We start from the raw sequence: 17,310 nt of genomic DNA, 5'->3' as shown, positions 1-17,310 counted from the left end.
ACCATGGGCCACAATGGGTTAAAGACAAAAGGCCCTTACTCCAAGTTGTAGGCCCTCCAGAGGCCTCCAGAATTCTGTACTCTAACAGCTTTGCCAAAACATGACTGACTTTTTTTCTTTTTTTTGAGGAAGATTACCCCTGAGCTAACATCTGCTGCCAATCCTCCTCTTTTTACTCAGGAAGACTGGCCCTGAGCTAACATTCATGCCCATCTTCCTCTACTTTATATGTGGGACGCCTACCACAGCATGGCTTGCCAAGTGGTGCCATGTCCTCACCTGGGATCCCAACCGGTGAACCCGGGGCCACCAAAGCAGAACGTACGCACTTAACCACTGCGCCACCAGGCCGGCCCCATGCTTTGATTTTTTTCCCCCACACTGGTGAGTGGGAAGTTCAGAATCAGATTTAGTTTTACTTAGAAAATTACAGTAAAATAATATCTCTTACACCTGAGTGTGGTAGTATAAGAGTCACACTAACTAAATTGTAATAAGTACAAAATGGTGCAAAAATAAGCACAGAGACTCTGGAAGAGTAAAACAGAGGGACCTCCCTTGGTCTGGAAGTTCAGATTAAGCTCTTGGAGGAAGTAACATTTAGCTGAGAGGTGGATAAGGAGCAGAGTTTCAGGCACAGCGTCCAAGGGAGAAAAGAGAAAGGGCACGGCAAACAGGAGAGAAGACCATGAGGGGAAGTTGGAGGTGGGAGAGAACGTGATGAATCAGAACCAAATGAAGATCTGTGTGGCGTGGGAGGTGGCAGCGAGATGGACAGGGTGACCAGATAAGACTGGAGGGGAATGCAGAGACCCATCAAGAGGCTCTACAAACCATGTCGTGCACTTCTCCAGGAGAACAAGCAGGCCATGGTTTTTACCTCGATGAGCTCTGGTCTAGTGGAGAAAAAATCCAGTACGAAAATAATTAAACACAAAGAGGTAAGAGCTACACTAAAGATATGCTTGTTGTTATTTAGGATTATTATTATTATTGCCGGATGGGGCTGCCTCTTCCAGCTTACCTCTTAGCTGCTAGCCAGCAGGTACTCCTCAGGTGTGTTCGGCAGAATAATGAGCTCTCCCCACAAAAGATGTCCACGCCTAATCCCCAGAACCTATGAATATGTTACATTACATGGCAGAAAGAACTGTGCAAAAAGGGATGTGATTAAGTCATTGGGGAAGTGAGAGAATTCCGGTCCCCTCACCCCTTCTCCTTAAGGTTCTTATGGCTGGTCAAACAATTAAAAAGGCAGGTTAGCAGGAGAAAAATCAAATGAAGTTTAATAGCGTGTATACATGGGAGAAACTCAGGAGAAACTCAGTAACTCATCCAACTGGCCGAGGCTGCCTGTTTAAGTATTTTCAGCTACAGACAAGAAGGGCGTTTGGGGTAGTGGTTTGGGGCTTCAAAGGGGAGGAAGGCTACTCAAATGGAAATGGAAAAGCAAATGTTTGCTAAATAGAACTTTGATAAGAGTGGGCTTAGCAAGGATCCTCCTGGGTCTACGGAAACCCAGAGTTATCTATGGCGATGGCCCGTCCTGGGGACAGGCCTTTATTTTAAATTTCTTTTAGGTGGTTAGTGGGGAAAGGTCAAATGTTCTTCCTGAGTTTGAGCCTTTATTGTCTTCAGCTCGAAAGAATCCGCATACCAGAGTGGTGCATCTTGGGGCAGCCTGCCCTGAACCCCATCAAAGTTAAGGACCTTAAAATGGGGAGAGTATCTTGGATTCTCCAGGTCGGCCCAATGTAATCAAGGGGGCCCTTATAAGGGAAAAAGGAGGCAGGAAAGTCAGAGAAGATGTGATGACTGAAGCAGAGGCTGGTGTGATGCACCATGGAATGTGGGCTGCTCTGGAAGCTGGAAAAGGCAAGGAAGTTGATTGTCCTGTGAAGCCTCGAGAAGGAACACAGCCCTGATGACACGTTGATTTTAGCCTACTGAGACTTCTGACCTCCAGGACGGTAAGACGTAAATTTGTATTGTTTTAAGCCGCTAATTTTGTGGTAATTTGTTACAGCAGCAGCAAACTAATACAGAGTCAGACTCCAGCTCACTGTAACCCCAAACTTGAAAGGATGCATAATAACTGGGTGGTATCTTTAAGGTCCCTCTGCTTTGACTTGTTTCAAGTCACATTTTCGTTCAGTTTAGTTTAGTTTTTAAACAGCTTGGTGCTTGGATGGCTGGCTTAACTCCCTGCATCTTCATTGTTTGTTTGTGGAAAAAAAATTAAAGCCTTGACTTTAACTGGCAGTGCTTAACGACCAGCTTATCAATTTTGAGCTGAATGAAAAATATTCCCCAAATTACAAGCCTTAAATTTGCGATTTTACTTCTATGTCATTCTTTAACGGCATTAATGCCTTCTAACTAAAAGGGATATGCAATTAGCAATTTAATTTATTTGATTGCTTTGATAATTTTCTCTGATACTTTTCTTTCATCCGAATACTGTAGAGTGCTTTGTAGAAATTAGATTTCATGCAAAGAATATAATTAATCCTCCTTTCTAGGTTTTTGCTTGTGGCGTTAGCAGAAATCTTAAAATGATATACACAAACCGAAGTTTCTTAGGATAAAGTACTACTTAAAAGTAGTTTCCTATTGTTTTACATGCCTGACTTTCACTATTCTGTGATACATGGTTATTTATCATTGTGCATAATAAAGCAAACACAATGCCCTAATGCTAATCTTCTGAAAGTACTTCAGCTATTATATGGTTCCTTTTTTAAGTCAGTAAAAGTTCTGTATTTAATAAAGGTAGGCTGAGATTCAGAAAGAAAGAACAGTGAGGGCAAGACTTAAAGCTCACAGCCCTCAGAAATGTTCCTGTTCATGCTTCATAATGTAGATATTTGCTGACTATTTAAAATGTAAGACAGTGCATTCAATTCAATAGAATGTCAGGAATTATTTCTCTTGATTAATTGCCCAGGAAACATCTTTGAGTAATTGGGTGATAATCCTCTTGAATATAACTATTTCCAGTAGTTGCCCACATGAGCATGATCTCATATACATATAAGAATCTGAATGAAGAACTGGAGATATGTGATTTGAGAAAGTGCATTATGAAAGGACGGATTTTCTGGCTGAAGCAAATGCTTTAGAATAATCAAACTTTTAAAAAAAAAGTCACACTTTCTTGAAAATTTTTAATTTTAGGGCTCTGGGTTCTCATGTAAGTCGAAAAGATGATAAAGAAACTAAAAGAGGAGAAATGGTTTGCTTTGGAGCTGTCTCTGTTCTGGAGCCCCCATCAAAGAAACTCAGTTAATTTTGATTGAGTAAGTTACTAGAAATGAATGAGGAGAATTGATTTGAAGTACAAATGAAAAAAGAGTGTGGTTTAATAGGATAAGCAAAAGACTGGGGCATGGATCTGACATCTAATAGTTTTCGACCACAGACACTGACTTTATCTTTCGATGCTGACTTCTTAGTTATGAATAAAATGGAATCCATGGAACTCATTGAACTCAATGCCCTTGGAAAACATGAGTTAATAGAAGTGAAACACTCTTACAACATAACGAAGCATAGAAAGTCCAACTACATTACATATTATGGTTAAAGATGGAAAGAAGGTTAATGCTGACAATCGGGAAAAACAAAATGAAATCTTGTATTCATCAGTTAGGGTAATGTTTATACTTCTATTTTCAAAACTATTATTTGTTTTAGGTAAGATCTTTTTCCTTTAATTACTTGAAAACTTGGAATAATAATATTTTTAAATATCTACTAGTAGATTTGGATTTCACATCTTTTTATTGCAGAAAGGCAAGTCATCAATACTTTTCTAGACTTCCACCAGAAATCACATTTTAATTAGTCTCGTAAATTTTTAAAAATTATCTTTCTCAATAGAAGAATAAACATAACTCTAATTAAGGCCCACTGTGATTTCCAGCAATGTACATTACTATTAGTCTTTAAGTTTCAACCTATATTAAATTTCTTCCCATTTTACATGTGTAACAGGAAAGAGAAAATTTTAAAGATAATTCTCACTTACCCTACATGATCCCTGAAACGACAGCTGAATCCACTCTTTTCAGAGAGTGGGTAGACTCAGAGGAGGTAAGCCCTGGTACTTCCTGACATCAGGGCTGTTCTTACCATAGTTCATCCATTCCCAGATGTGCTTTTGTTGCTGTTGTTCATTTTTTTGCATTTTACACCCTGACCTTGGTGGCAGTGGTGATGTAGTGTCATTGGCTCTGCAGCACACTCGCGATCACCACTTCTCGTACAGTCCTCTCATCAGTCAACTGATGTGCGTCGTTGGCACTACATCTTGAGTTGAATTTATACAAAAGACATTTAAAACTGTCTTCAAAAACCTTTCCTTTGTAGTAATACAAAGCCTGCAGGTTTGTATCAAGCCGTGGATATGCAAGGATAGGGTTTGTTAAAGTCGTCAGGAGATACAATGTGAAATTGAGAAGAAGGAGGAGGGGGAAAGAAAGATTCTCATGCTGAGAGCACTTGGTCATCCAGGATAAGAAGGAGTACACCTCATCCAAATGCAGGATGATCCAGAGGCTTACTCTGCCAGATTGCTTAGCCTGAATAAAAGAGGATACGGTAGTCTGTGCAGCTTCTGTTCATAAACTTCCAAGCATGGGAAGCTTGGCTTCTAAGCCATGCCGCAGCAGAGTGCACTGGTGTAGACAAAGTCTATAAAGGCCAAGTGAGGTGCAGCTGACCAGAGAGGAATGGAATGTGGAAAGCACTGATGGTCAGCCTGCTGCCATCATGTGCTGTTCAGATGTGGCCTTGCCAGACTCCTTTGGGAACACAGTTTTTGGGACTCTGAGGAAGCTGAGGATGGGGAGTTGTTCTGTCTCTCACATGTACCAAATGGTTCCCTGGTTATGATTCAGAAGGCAATAAATTCCGTGTGGAAGTACATGGCCAACATATTATGGGTTGGATGCTTATAAAAAATAATTATTTCAATACTTAAAGAAAAATGTAACTCCAGGCTTGGTGGAGGAGGTGTATTAGAAAACTCATGCTGCTACATGAGAGAATCCAGTCTGTAACAAAAAACTTAACAAAGTTTAAAAGAAAAGGTAAAATTATCCTAAAATCTATCTTGTCTGGAAGAAAGATCAGGTTGTTTAGAAGGTGGCCAGCTTCCTCAGGGCTCAAGAATAGGCCTAAACTGACTAATACAATCTCAATTCTCCATGAATTTTTTTTTTGTTTAAGACAATAAATTTACTGATCAAGAGAAAAAAGTTTTCAAAACATTATGATTCAGCATTGAAAAGTTGCGATGTCCAAAGAAAGGCATAGAAACAGAGCAACAAGGCATGCATTTGACATTCGTGAGTCAGGTCTTCATTGCTGGAGGAATAACTACAATTCCATACTTCCTTGCAAAGCAAAACCAAGTGCTCTAAGGTACTTAAGAACGGAAGTCCCTGGAAGCAGATGAAACTATGGGATATTTCTTTGTGAGACACTCTAGAGGACTCCATATTGCAGGCCAAGCAAAACCCCTGAAGGCAGAAGAGTTTGTCACATGCCTCAGACTAGGTGATAGAATTTTATAGCAATGAGAGAAGCTGCTGGAGTCAATCATGCCTAGTGTAGGTCTATCGTTAAGGCATCAAATATAAATTTATCAGAAACTTCCTGCTACCTTTGAATAGAAACTCCTTAACTTCCAGCAACGTGTGATTTTGTTAAGGGAGAAAATTAAACTATGAGTTTAGTCAAAGTGGCAATGCTAGTAAAACCTCGGTGTTCGTTGACCTGTCTTGAAATTATACTGTCAATGCAAAGGTGCTAGAAAAGATCAAGATCAAACGAGCATAGGTTACTTGACACCTGTCCCTCAGTATAAAAATCATTCTTTTAATAAGCATAAAATAAAAATTCTAAATGATAAGAAAGCAGTGTTATTTACTTTTTAGTAGTACATAAAATAGTGGCATCTTAGGTTCCATGAAATATGCTAGTTTTTCTGGAATCCTGAGTCTAGCACAGCATTAGTCATCCTGGGGGTCCCCAGTAAAAGGTTATTAACTGACTGGAAGAATGAATGGCATAGTGGCCCCTGGAACTGGACGTATTTCTCATAGGCACTCAGGTGGGTTACCTGCAGCTCTGTGGATTCCTATTAAGCTTCAAATTTGCTTCAGTTATTTCACATACTAACCAAGGAGGGCCTGTGTGTCTCATGGGAAGAGACTTAGTTATGCAGAAGAAAGGAGAGGCAGTAGCTCCAAACGTGAAATCTTCTTCTGTCCAGCAACCAGCCTTGGGATGTGGTATAGCAGAGAGGTTAAAACTATGGGCTTTGGAGTCAGGCAAGTACAGATGGTACCACTGACTTGACTGCGGCCTTGATGGAGTTACTAAGTCTCAGTAGCTTTATCTATAAAATGATAATAATAATAAAGGAGTTCCAATACAATGGGGTCATGTGCTTAGCACAGCATCTGGAACTTCCAAGTGTCCAATGACTGCTTTTATGAGTGTTAAGATAAAGATGGGAGGAATTATTGTTTCCCCCTCTAAATTATGGGAAAGGATAATGGATGGAAAATTATGTGAACAAATTTTAGTCACCAAAATGGCTAAAACTATAAAAACTGGCGACATTGAAGGTTGGTGAGCTTATGGAACAACCAGTTCCATGAACTCTTACGTTCATTGGTGCTGGGAGCGTAAGGTGGTACAATTACTCCGAAAAAAATCTGGCAGTTTCTTATAAAATTAAACATACATCTACCTGAAGACTCAGAAATTTCACGCCTAGGTATTTAACTAAAGGAAATTAATATGTCTACACAAAAACTTGTACAAGTATATTCATATCAGCTTTATTCATAAAAGCTAAATACTGGAAATATCTGAGATATTCTTCAAGAGGAGGATGGACAAACTATGGCATATAACATACAATGGGAATATTACTCAACAATAAAAAGGAATGAACCTCTGGTACTCACAGAAACATGCAAGACTCTCAAAAACACTATATTGAGTAAAAGAAGCCTTACATGAAAGAGTACAGAAAGTATGATTCCATTCAAAAAAAAAAAAAGTTTGAGAACAGGCAAAACTATCTATGGTGAAAAAAATCAGAAGATTGGTTGCCTCTGGTGTAGGGGATGGGTATTGACTGGAGGGGTGCCTGAGGAAAATTTCTGGGATGTTCTGTACCTTGATAGAGGTTTGGGTTGGACAGGTGCGTGCATTTGTCAACATACAATAAATGAATTAAAATTCGTGCATTTCACCATATGTAAACGTTATTTCAAAAAGAGAGAAGAGCTATAAACAAATATTGAACTCTAGTTGATGGTATTCATGCTGATGTGTTTAGGAGCGAAGTGTACTAATGTCTATAACTTACTTTGAAAGGCATCAAAAATAAGACAGACTGATGGATAGGTAGAGGAATGAAAAGATGGATCAATATGTTATAATGCAAAGGTAATAAAATGTTAATTGTCAAATTTAGGTGGGAGTTACAGGTGTACCGTGTACAGTTATTTCAACTTTTCTGTATGTTTGAAAAGTTTTATAATAAAATGACAAATGTGGCATATTTACACTTGTGTGGCAGTCCCGTTCCTCTTTCTGGAGTTGGGAGATTAGGGCATTCATCCTCCAGTTAGGCCTGCTCCTCTTCTGTTTTTCTTCTTTCTACAAAGATCTATTCTACTTCCAGTTCTTTGCTTTCGGGATTTAATTTCTGGATATTTCCCATGCACTCTGCAGCACTTGAATGCTCTGGATGTTTTGGTCTCTCAGCTTCTTAGCTGTTACTGATGGCAGTTCCTTGGGTCACTCAAATTCCTGTCCTCAGTTGATCTCACCTGTGTTTCCTCGAGTCTCCTCAATTCTCCTGGTGCTGCCCTGCATGGGCTAGTGCTACCCCGACAAGCCGTAGTCATCACTAAGAGGGTGGGTGGAGGGAAGAACCTGGTACTTCCTGGTTGCTTGGTCTATCCCCAGTGTCACTTCTTAATGTTAAGTGTGTTATACATGTTATTGTATACAATGCATCATGTTGATGGTGTTATACATGGTCGCATCTGCTTTTTCACCCCAGGATTTGGAATATGAGGTCCATCCTGCAAGGAATAGGGGCTGTTATACTAGCTTTGTATGGTGTAAAGCACACTGATCTGGAGGGGAGGAGAACTGACTTCTCACCCTGCTCTTCCACTAACTCTAGCTGTACAACTCTGGACGAATCATTTGCCTCAGCCCCTTAATCTATAAAATGAAGGATTGGATTAGAGATGGTGTGAAGATGGCTTCAGTCCTCAGATTCTGAGTCCAGGTGTTGAGATCCATGCTTGGGGTCAAACCCTGCTTTATTACTTATTAATGGTGTGATCTTAGGCAAGTTACTTATATTTTTATATCCTTAGTTTTCTTATCTGCAAAATGGGAATAATAATAACAATAATTATCTCTGAGATTTCCCTAAGGATTAAATTAAATAAAGCATATCAAGACCTTGCACAGGCCTGGCACATAGTGAGCACTCCACTGTGAGCTACTAGCACTATCACAACTATTGTGACGACTTCTACGGCTCCTCCTCCTCCTCCTCCTCCTCCTCCCACTGGGGACAACTGGAAAGCTACCACGAATATATTTAGCTGCAAAAGTCCTCCAAAGGCTTCACGTTTTTCTCTCTTGGAGAGAACTTTATTGGTTTTTTGTTTTTCAATTTAAATAAAGTTAACAAATATTTTCTCTCTGATTTAGATTTGCTAGATATAAAAGAAGACACCCCCTAAAATTACTGCAAATATATTTTAGCCATATTGATTTTTCAGAAAGGGTATCATATTAAAAATGAGCATCCATTCATTTCACATTCTCTTCATGATCTTTCATCTTCTAAAGGCAAAAATCTTCATATTCTTTCCTCTGTGAATGATAAGGACTAAACTGAAAAATCAATTCTTCCTAAGAAAGGAGAAAAAGAATGATTATTAAGAAGTAAAGAATAGTCTGAGGATGGCGTGGGCAGATCAATGAAATCATCAGAGATATCGTTAGTTTCTTACTAAAAACTAAACCATCACCTCAGGCAATTGATGAACGTCCATCCCGTTGGAATCAATCTGCAGAAATACATGCAGGTACCCGTTGGCCTCAGCTTTCAGGATCTCTGCCTCTTACTTTTCTCTATTAAAAGAAAGAAAGAAACAAAACCCCCAAAAACTAAGTGTTAATCCGGTTAAATAAATGCTATTAAAAAAATCTAGCATAAAACATGAACTGGTTTTAGTTGTTCTATATTCTACACTAATTAGAAGTATTTAACTAGAACTTTTAGAAACCAGAGAGTATAACCATTAACCTAAAGGGTGAATTATATTTATAACATAAGTAATAATAAATTTTCCAGAATTTTAGGAACCTACAATCATGAGTAATGACAAGATAGTAGTATTTGATGAGGAGCCCCTGATACATTTGTCTTGAAGTAATCTGCCGTCTCTTCGAGGAACTTGTGGGAAATATGGGCACAGAGAACAGAAGTCTGGAAATGTACACTTATTACAACTTCAGTGCCAAATCCTGATGTAAAACCTTCGAGTGCAGGATTCCTTTGGCTGCCACAAGGGGCAGCTGTGCATCTAGTACCAAGGCAGGCTGAAAGACTACTCTTTCTCTTGAGCTTATTTCCAAGTCTCAGGCCTCACCACCAACGGCAAGGTAAGGCCAGTTTAGAGCAGTCAGCCACTGGGCTCCTACCCAGGCCTCATCAGACTGGCAGAGAATTTCCTTGGCTGGGAGGCAGGCTGAGTTTCAACTTGGGAGATACACAGCCCGCAAGTTTTCCCAAGCACACTAGATCCAGTTAGTAGTAAAGAAAGCATGGGAGTGGGTATGGAGATAAAGATGGTATCCAAGAGCCCCCCAGCTGTAGCTAGACCGTTGCATCCTGAATGAGACTTGATTCCATGCTCCGCTGAGGGAGAAGGGTTCAGCTAATGCTATTAACACAGCTCTGGAGACTTCCTGAGCTCACAGGAGAAGGCTTTCAGTGAATCAGATCTGGAAAGAGGCAACAGAGAAAGTGAAGCAGGGGTGAATTCCTTTCAACCACTTCTTTGCTTTTTTCCCCAATTTCATGACTCCCAGGAACTTGAGAGTGATGATGGCCGTATTCTGAAAGGGACCCCAAGAAGAGCCTCATCGAAGAAACTGCAGAACTTCTCTGACGGTCAGTCTGAGGAGGCATTCTTCTGTCAGCCAAAGATCTTACTGACATTATAAGGCTGAACAAGGCCACCGAATTACGTTACGACTGTTGGTAGGGTGTCAGACTGGCAACATCAGTATCTTTCCTGAAGAGGCTGACACAGGTGTAATTTATATAGATTCACAGAAGTAACAAATACAAGATTTCTTTACTTTTATAAAACAATCAACACAGAGTGTCTTTAAGAAACAAACTTCCCAAGTGAGTTGAAATTTGAGTCAGTTTATATCCAGCTTTTCAGGAATAAATGTATATCACGTATGAAAAGAATTATTCCTATGAGATACTCATTTTTTTTTTTTTTGAGGAAGATTATCTCTGAGCTAACATCTGCTGCCAATCCTCCTCTTTTTGCTGAGGAAGACTAGTCCTGCGCTAACATCCGTGCCCATCTTCCTCTACTTTATATGTGGGACGCCTACCACAGCATGGCTTGCCAAGCGGTGCCATGTCTGCACCTGGGATCCCAATCGGCAAACCCCAGGCCACGGAAATGGAACCTGCACACTTAACTGCTGCGCCGCCGGGCCAGCCCCAAGAGATACTCATTTTTAAAGCAGAATTTAGGCCTTGGTAAAAATAAATTAACACTTACCAATAAATCAACATGTAGTACCAATATGCTTTAGAGAGGTCAAATTAAAACTTTGGTTCTAACCACAGGTATAATATCTAGACCAATTTCCCTAGAGACATAGTCCACCAGGAATCAGAATGAGGCGACCAACTGCGAGCTGCTTTTGTTGAGCCAGTTATAAAATGAGAGAGTTTGTGTTAGATCCATAAAGAGGACAGGTGACAACATAATTTCCATATTATTCCCATATTATTTCTAAAAGCCAAGTCAAGTCAATGATCTTTATATGTTGCCTACCTTGCCCATTATGCCAGGTAGTAGGGATAGAAGACATCCCTAGCTTCCAAGAGTTTTAAAGCTTCTTGAAGACCAAGCTTAAGCATGAAACCAGTGTCATTTAGAGATGAGCTCTAAACGCGCTAGCTGTGAGGCCTTATATAACCTGTCTCTGCCTCAGTTGTCCCATCTATAAAATGGGACTAACTGTGGTAGTTGTCTCATAAGGTTTCAAGAATTAAATGAGCTAATTTATATAGAGTCATTAGACTAGTTCTCAACATAAGGAAATGCTCAATAAATGTTAGCAATTACTATTATCATTAAACATCCCACAGGGCATTATGATGTCAGTGCTAGATTATGTGAAAGAAGAAAGGTGATATGAAAGGCCCTGAATAGTGTTAAGGCCACGGCTTGGGTAGAGCAGGGAGGGAGTTTAACTACTCATCTTCAGAAAGAATCTACATTTTGCAGTTGTTAGGATTAAATACGTCTGTAAAATGAAAGATTTCATATTTTATTCTTCAAGTTAAAGAGTACACACTATAGATTCCATCCTTTACCCAAATCACTCTCACCTTGGGAGAGGATATTCAATGGGGACGAGCTTGGCCCTTCCACCACTAAGATCTCCAGGGTTAAACCCCTAGGCTTGTAGATGAAGAGGCCGCTCCCTCACCATCGCTTTGGACACACGTGGCCGGCAGCAGATCCTCTGTCATCTACTGCAGATCAGGAATGCAACTTGGTTACTAATCCCTCTTATTCCAATTTCCTACACAACCACGTGTGATTAGGGTTTGGTAAAAGTTTTACCACTCGTTACTCTCTGAGAACAGATAGGATAAAACAAATAGGGAAAGTCCGCAGTTAAGAACCAAAAGTCGGAAGTTTTACAAGATTAAATGTCCCTCTTGGGGCTGACTATGAAATTCAAATTCCTAGCCTACAGCTGAAAGAGGTGAGAAGTGGGGAGAAGGGACACCTGAGAAATACACAATGAATGCTTTGTTTGTAGCAGGCCTGATATTCACATAGTTACAAAATTTAAGTCGTCCAAAAAAAATATGGTTTTTTAGAACAAAATAAATAGGGGAAAGGTAATCTTGCCAATTCAAGGTAACTCTATCACTGTCAAACAGAATCCTCCTTCCACCTCTTCTCCCCTTATCCCTGGCTGTGATCCCCAAGGGGCCTATCCATCATCATGGCATCTGAGGAGGGCCTCTGGGCTGTCTTATTTGTCTGTAGGCATCTCCATTTTTGTGGCCCATTATCTGTTCTGTTAGGTACAGGCCACATAAACAGTGAGTGTTCCCCAGAAGCTCAGCATCTCCCTCTCCAAACTTGGTCCAACCACAGCTCTTGTTGGGACTTGCTATTCTGAGAGTCAGTAACATCCTCCTGGTCCCTACTGGTCCATCTGCAGCCTCAGCTAGGAGTCAGCTTGCCTGGAACCACAGTTATGGCTTAGTAGCTTTGCTGGCTTTTAATCCTCAGCTGCCTCCAGTGCCTCTCTGGGTTTGCTGGAGGCCCCAAGAATTAGGGTCGGTGGTGGGGGGGAGTGGTATTCATCTCAGACCTATCTCTGCTCAGCCAGCCAGCTGCCAGCTTCTACTGTTCTGCAGCTCCATGCTGCTGGTGGAGGGTACGCTGAGCCTGCCTCCTTCCAGAGCTCTATGATGGTAAGCAGGGTACAGCTCCCCTCTGGTCTCAGATCACCAACCTATTGAAGAATTTCTACTCCCTCCCCCTCTGCAGTTGAGTGTTTACCAAGGGAACAGACAGGGACAGTGTTTACTCCCCAGGCTTTCATTATGCACTGCACAACAACGTCACATCTAAGGGAGCCCTATTTACATCACAGATGTCATTGACTTGTACATGATGATTTTCTGGACAATAAAAGTCATGTGTCTTGAGGAAGGAGCACTTTTTTCTAATTCACACAAAGACACCATATGGACAAATGGTGGAGCAGCTGCGCAGGCCAGGATGGAGACCTTCTCCTCCTCTCTCCAAGCCCCTTTCCCCAGCCCACAATCTCCCCTTTGCATGATGGCAAACTGGCTCTTAAATCAATGCACATCCTGCCCCACTCTCTGATTTATTGTTTAAATGCTACGCCTAGAGTCTCTCAGCCTAGCTTTTAGTATTCAAGCTAAGATCTTGAAATCCACCCCCGTCAACCCCTTCCCGCTAAACATTTCTCTCACAAATACCTGGCTCTTAAAATGAAAAGTCAGAGCTTTCAAGGCTCTGATTTGGAATCAAAGCAGAGAATTTGTCTCTTTGTTCATGCTGAATTTCATGATGGATAAAAGAGAAAAGGTTCTTGGTGATGAAATGATGGGGAATCACAGCTCTTGGCTTAGGGGAGATAGATAAAGAAACCATCACGGTCCTCCGCACCTGTTGAGCTAACAGTCAGGGGAGAGGGACTGAGAGAGACACTGTCCAGTAATAAAGGCAAGGCACCACTGGCTGGTGGGATAGCAGGAGGAGGGTCTTTTGTGCTATGTCTCACAAGAGTTCATTCAGAGCAGCATAGATTTGGACCAAGAATCAAAACCCACCTCAATGGTCCTGTCTCAGTTCAAGTTCTGTTTATGCCCATCTGGTCTTGAGACATGACCACTGGTTTTGGGAAACAGCCCTGGATGAGGATATGGCCATAAGAAGGAGGCTGTTTCTGAACAGAAGTATGAACGGTGTGGGACACATGGAGGAAAGCCATGAACAGAAACAGATGGAGCTTGTTAAGCTTCCAGGGCTCACATAGGGACACATTAAATGTGCACACAGGATAGAACTGGCAGGAAGCTACTGTGACCTTTGATCTCCTTCTTGCCTATCGGCAACCACCTTGCCAGAAATTTCTTTCTCAGAGGAGAGGACAATGTGATATAATCACCTCTCTACAATACCTCTGTGTAGGCACCCCAGCTCCAGTGCTGCACAGCTTGCAGCCTAGGTTTGTGAAAAGTGCCGTCCTGCTTCCTTCATCTTTGTTTTCTCCACTTTGTTCCTACCTAACCACCAACGCACATAGCGAGCTGCACTCCCTGGCCATACCAGTTCCACACTAGCCTGGGACGGAAGTGAGGTTGGAGAGTTTCATCATTACCTATAATTCCAGAGAACTACAAAAAACCTGCTGTGCTACCACTGAGGTTTGCTGTATGGCCATAACAGCCTTTCCAAGAAGATAAAGATAAAAAGATGAAAAAAGAAAGAAAGAACAGAAAACCTATAGTATTTTAGCTGTTGCTTTGGCAATTTTTATTTCTACTCATCTATGGAAACATACTGTTAATCATATGGCTTTAAAGGTATATTTTTTAAAAAGGAGATAGAAGGTCAAGGTTAACCTTCTCTTTTACCTCTTTAGGAATGCCACGTGTATAATGAATCTTTGCAAGTACAACTTCCATGTATTGCTGTTGTCTGAATTCATGTCAGTGGAGTTCCTTATGGTGAGAAGCCCTCATTTGGACCTTATTCTGGTAACTGTAGCTGCTGTACGGGGAGGAGAGAAGGGAAGAGAACCAATATATATTGAGTGCCTAATAAGTGTGAGCCACTCTGTTGGGTGCTTGCCATTTTTTAATCTCACTTATTACCCCCAGAATTTTGTAAAGTATATATTATTATGCCCATTTTATAGGCAATGAAAAAGCGGCTCTGAGAACTTATGCGACTGGATCAAGGTAACACAGCTAGTAAGTAGGATTTGAATCTAGGACTGTCTGACTCTAAAGCCTGTGATCATTTTATTGTGTGTGTGTGGCCTTGGGTGGTGCAGCTGGTCAACCTTACTCCAGATTCCAGTGCATAGTGATATTTTAGCACAACTTTGGAAAACATTAGTCCTCCCAGTTCTACTTGGTTCACAAAATTCATGTCAACCCTGTTTTATTACGTAGTATTACTCATCCATCCTCCCAGACCTTCCCACCAACTCTTGTCTTTTACATACTTATCTCAGCCTCCATTTGCAGCAAACACAGTGTCACATCAAACAGGTTTATGGGATTATCTATAAATGTCACCAAAGAAAGCTATTAACATTTCTTTTTTGTGTTTCCTTTTTAATTAGGTCACTGATGTTTCTGTTTTAATGGGTGGATTTACTTCAATAATGCTTATACAGTAGAAAAGTAGTTTCTTCAGTGCAATATTTATAATGATTCCCCCACTACTCACCTTTCAATCCTTTGAATTTTTATCACCAGCAAATGGTCAGCTTCGAAACATTACATCATAAAGGACATGCACACTTACATTGCTCAGGGAACAAACGCTGTCCACATAAATGAACTTTGATAAAATCTTTTATTTTAACATGGATAATGCCACTTGTAAGTGGCACTGCCTCCAGAAATATTCGCTAAGGTGAATGGTAAATTATGAGTTATTTCAATGCATTATTTGTAAACTTTATTTGTTCATTCATTCAGTTAGTTATTTTATTCTCAAAAGGCAACCATGGTCTGGAATACTGGCCAGAACTGTAGTATAAGCTTCAGCAAAACAACTAAGGAAAATATTAGGGTTTTCTAATCAGGCGGTAGACCCTTAAATGGCTGGCTCACGCAATGGGACTAGAATGCTGCTACTAAGTTCCTGGACTAAAGCTCTAAAGAACAGGAATAAAAAGAAAGACTCGTATACACAACCTCCACACAGCTCCCTCTCCAGAGTCCTGGCTTCAGAGAGTCATACTACCTGCTGACTCTGATTTCCACTTTTACGTATTGGAATGTTAAGGGACCCAGTGGGCCACTAAGACTGACCTGCATGTGACCTGTTTCCTTTCAGAAATCAGTGGGTTCTTCTTGTAGGAGCTGAAGCATGGTCTGCTTAAATCAATCAGTTTCCAGCTTTGATGCGCGCAAAATCACCTGAGGTATTTGTTGAAAATATGGATTCCTATCCATAGACTTTGGATTTGATAATGCTGGAGTGGAGGGAGTCACCTTTATAACAACAAATGCTACCTCTGCCTCATGATCCTGAAGCAAATACCTTGGACCAACCTTGAAAAACACTATTTTAAGCATTTTGGTCTCCAAAGCCAGAGAAATATGGAGGTTGGATTACTAAGATCTAGATCCTGGTTCTTTCACTTACTTTATGACTTTGAGCGAGTTATGCAACCATTCCATGCCTCAATTTCCCAAATAAAAAGTGAATCTAATTCATGGGGTGAGAATGAGAAGTGTTAATCTGTTTAAAGCACTTAGAAGAATGCTGATGCACAGTTGATGCTCAACAAATGTTATGGGTAGGAACTGGAGGGAGAAGTCATTGCTCTGGGACTTTTTTGAAGTTTCTTTGGACTTAAATTCTGGAGCTTATAAGCTTAGAATAGACCAGAGATTTGGTCATGTGACGATGCTCATCTTGCCATGACTGCACTACCACTTGGGTGCTTTTGAAATTCGCTTGTCCTTAGCTCAAGATGATCAGGGAGAGGGGTACAAAGTGGTGGGATTGGTTGGTGGTAAAACACATACACTGAGCTATCTGATAATGGGACACTTCCTAAATGCATTGTTTAGGCAAAGCAAAAGAACATTAGACAAATATGTACAGAGCAAGATACTGCAAGGTGAATCTTGAAACAGGGTGTCAGTTTAACATAACTGCAGAAGCATATTTCTTCTCTTCACCCCTCAGAGTCTTCTTGTATTGATTTTGTATATAATGTTCAGGTTTTTCATTGTAATTATTGGAGGAATGGAGAAAAGTATATACTCCATATTCCTGGAAGCAGGTCTTCTAAAAACTATTTTTTAAAACAGAAAATTATTATATGTTTAATGCACTGTGTGACTAACATGCTTCTTAAAGCATATGCTAGGGAGTGAAAAGTCCTGTTTTCTGACAAGAGGACCAATAATTACACAGCTTTCACAGAGCAGTAGAATATCCATAATAAACCATTTCATTAAAAAATGCTAAATACGTAGCCCATTGCTTAATTTAAATAACAACATACGGCTGTAGTCCATCTTGAACCCAATGGTGGTAACTAATTTTAACATTATTATTCATGTATTTTTCTTGTAACAGAAGGGAAGAGCTTCTGCTCTTTAGGTTTGGTTACTGTGAGGTCCTATAGCAGGGCTGAGTGCCCCCAAGTGTTCTCTGCATCTTCCCCACTCATGCTCTGACTCCT

The sequence above is a fragment of the Equus przewalskii genome, chromosome 4 (assembly GCF_037783145.1).
Source record: "Equus przewalskii isolate Varuska chromosome 4, EquPr2, whole genome shotgun sequence".
Taxonomy (NCBI): Eukaryota; Metazoa; Chordata; class Mammalia; order Perissodactyla; family Equidae; genus Equus; species Equus przewalskii.
The sequence above is the reverse complement of the archived record's forward strand: the minus strand, read 5'-3'. Positions refer to the sequence as shown.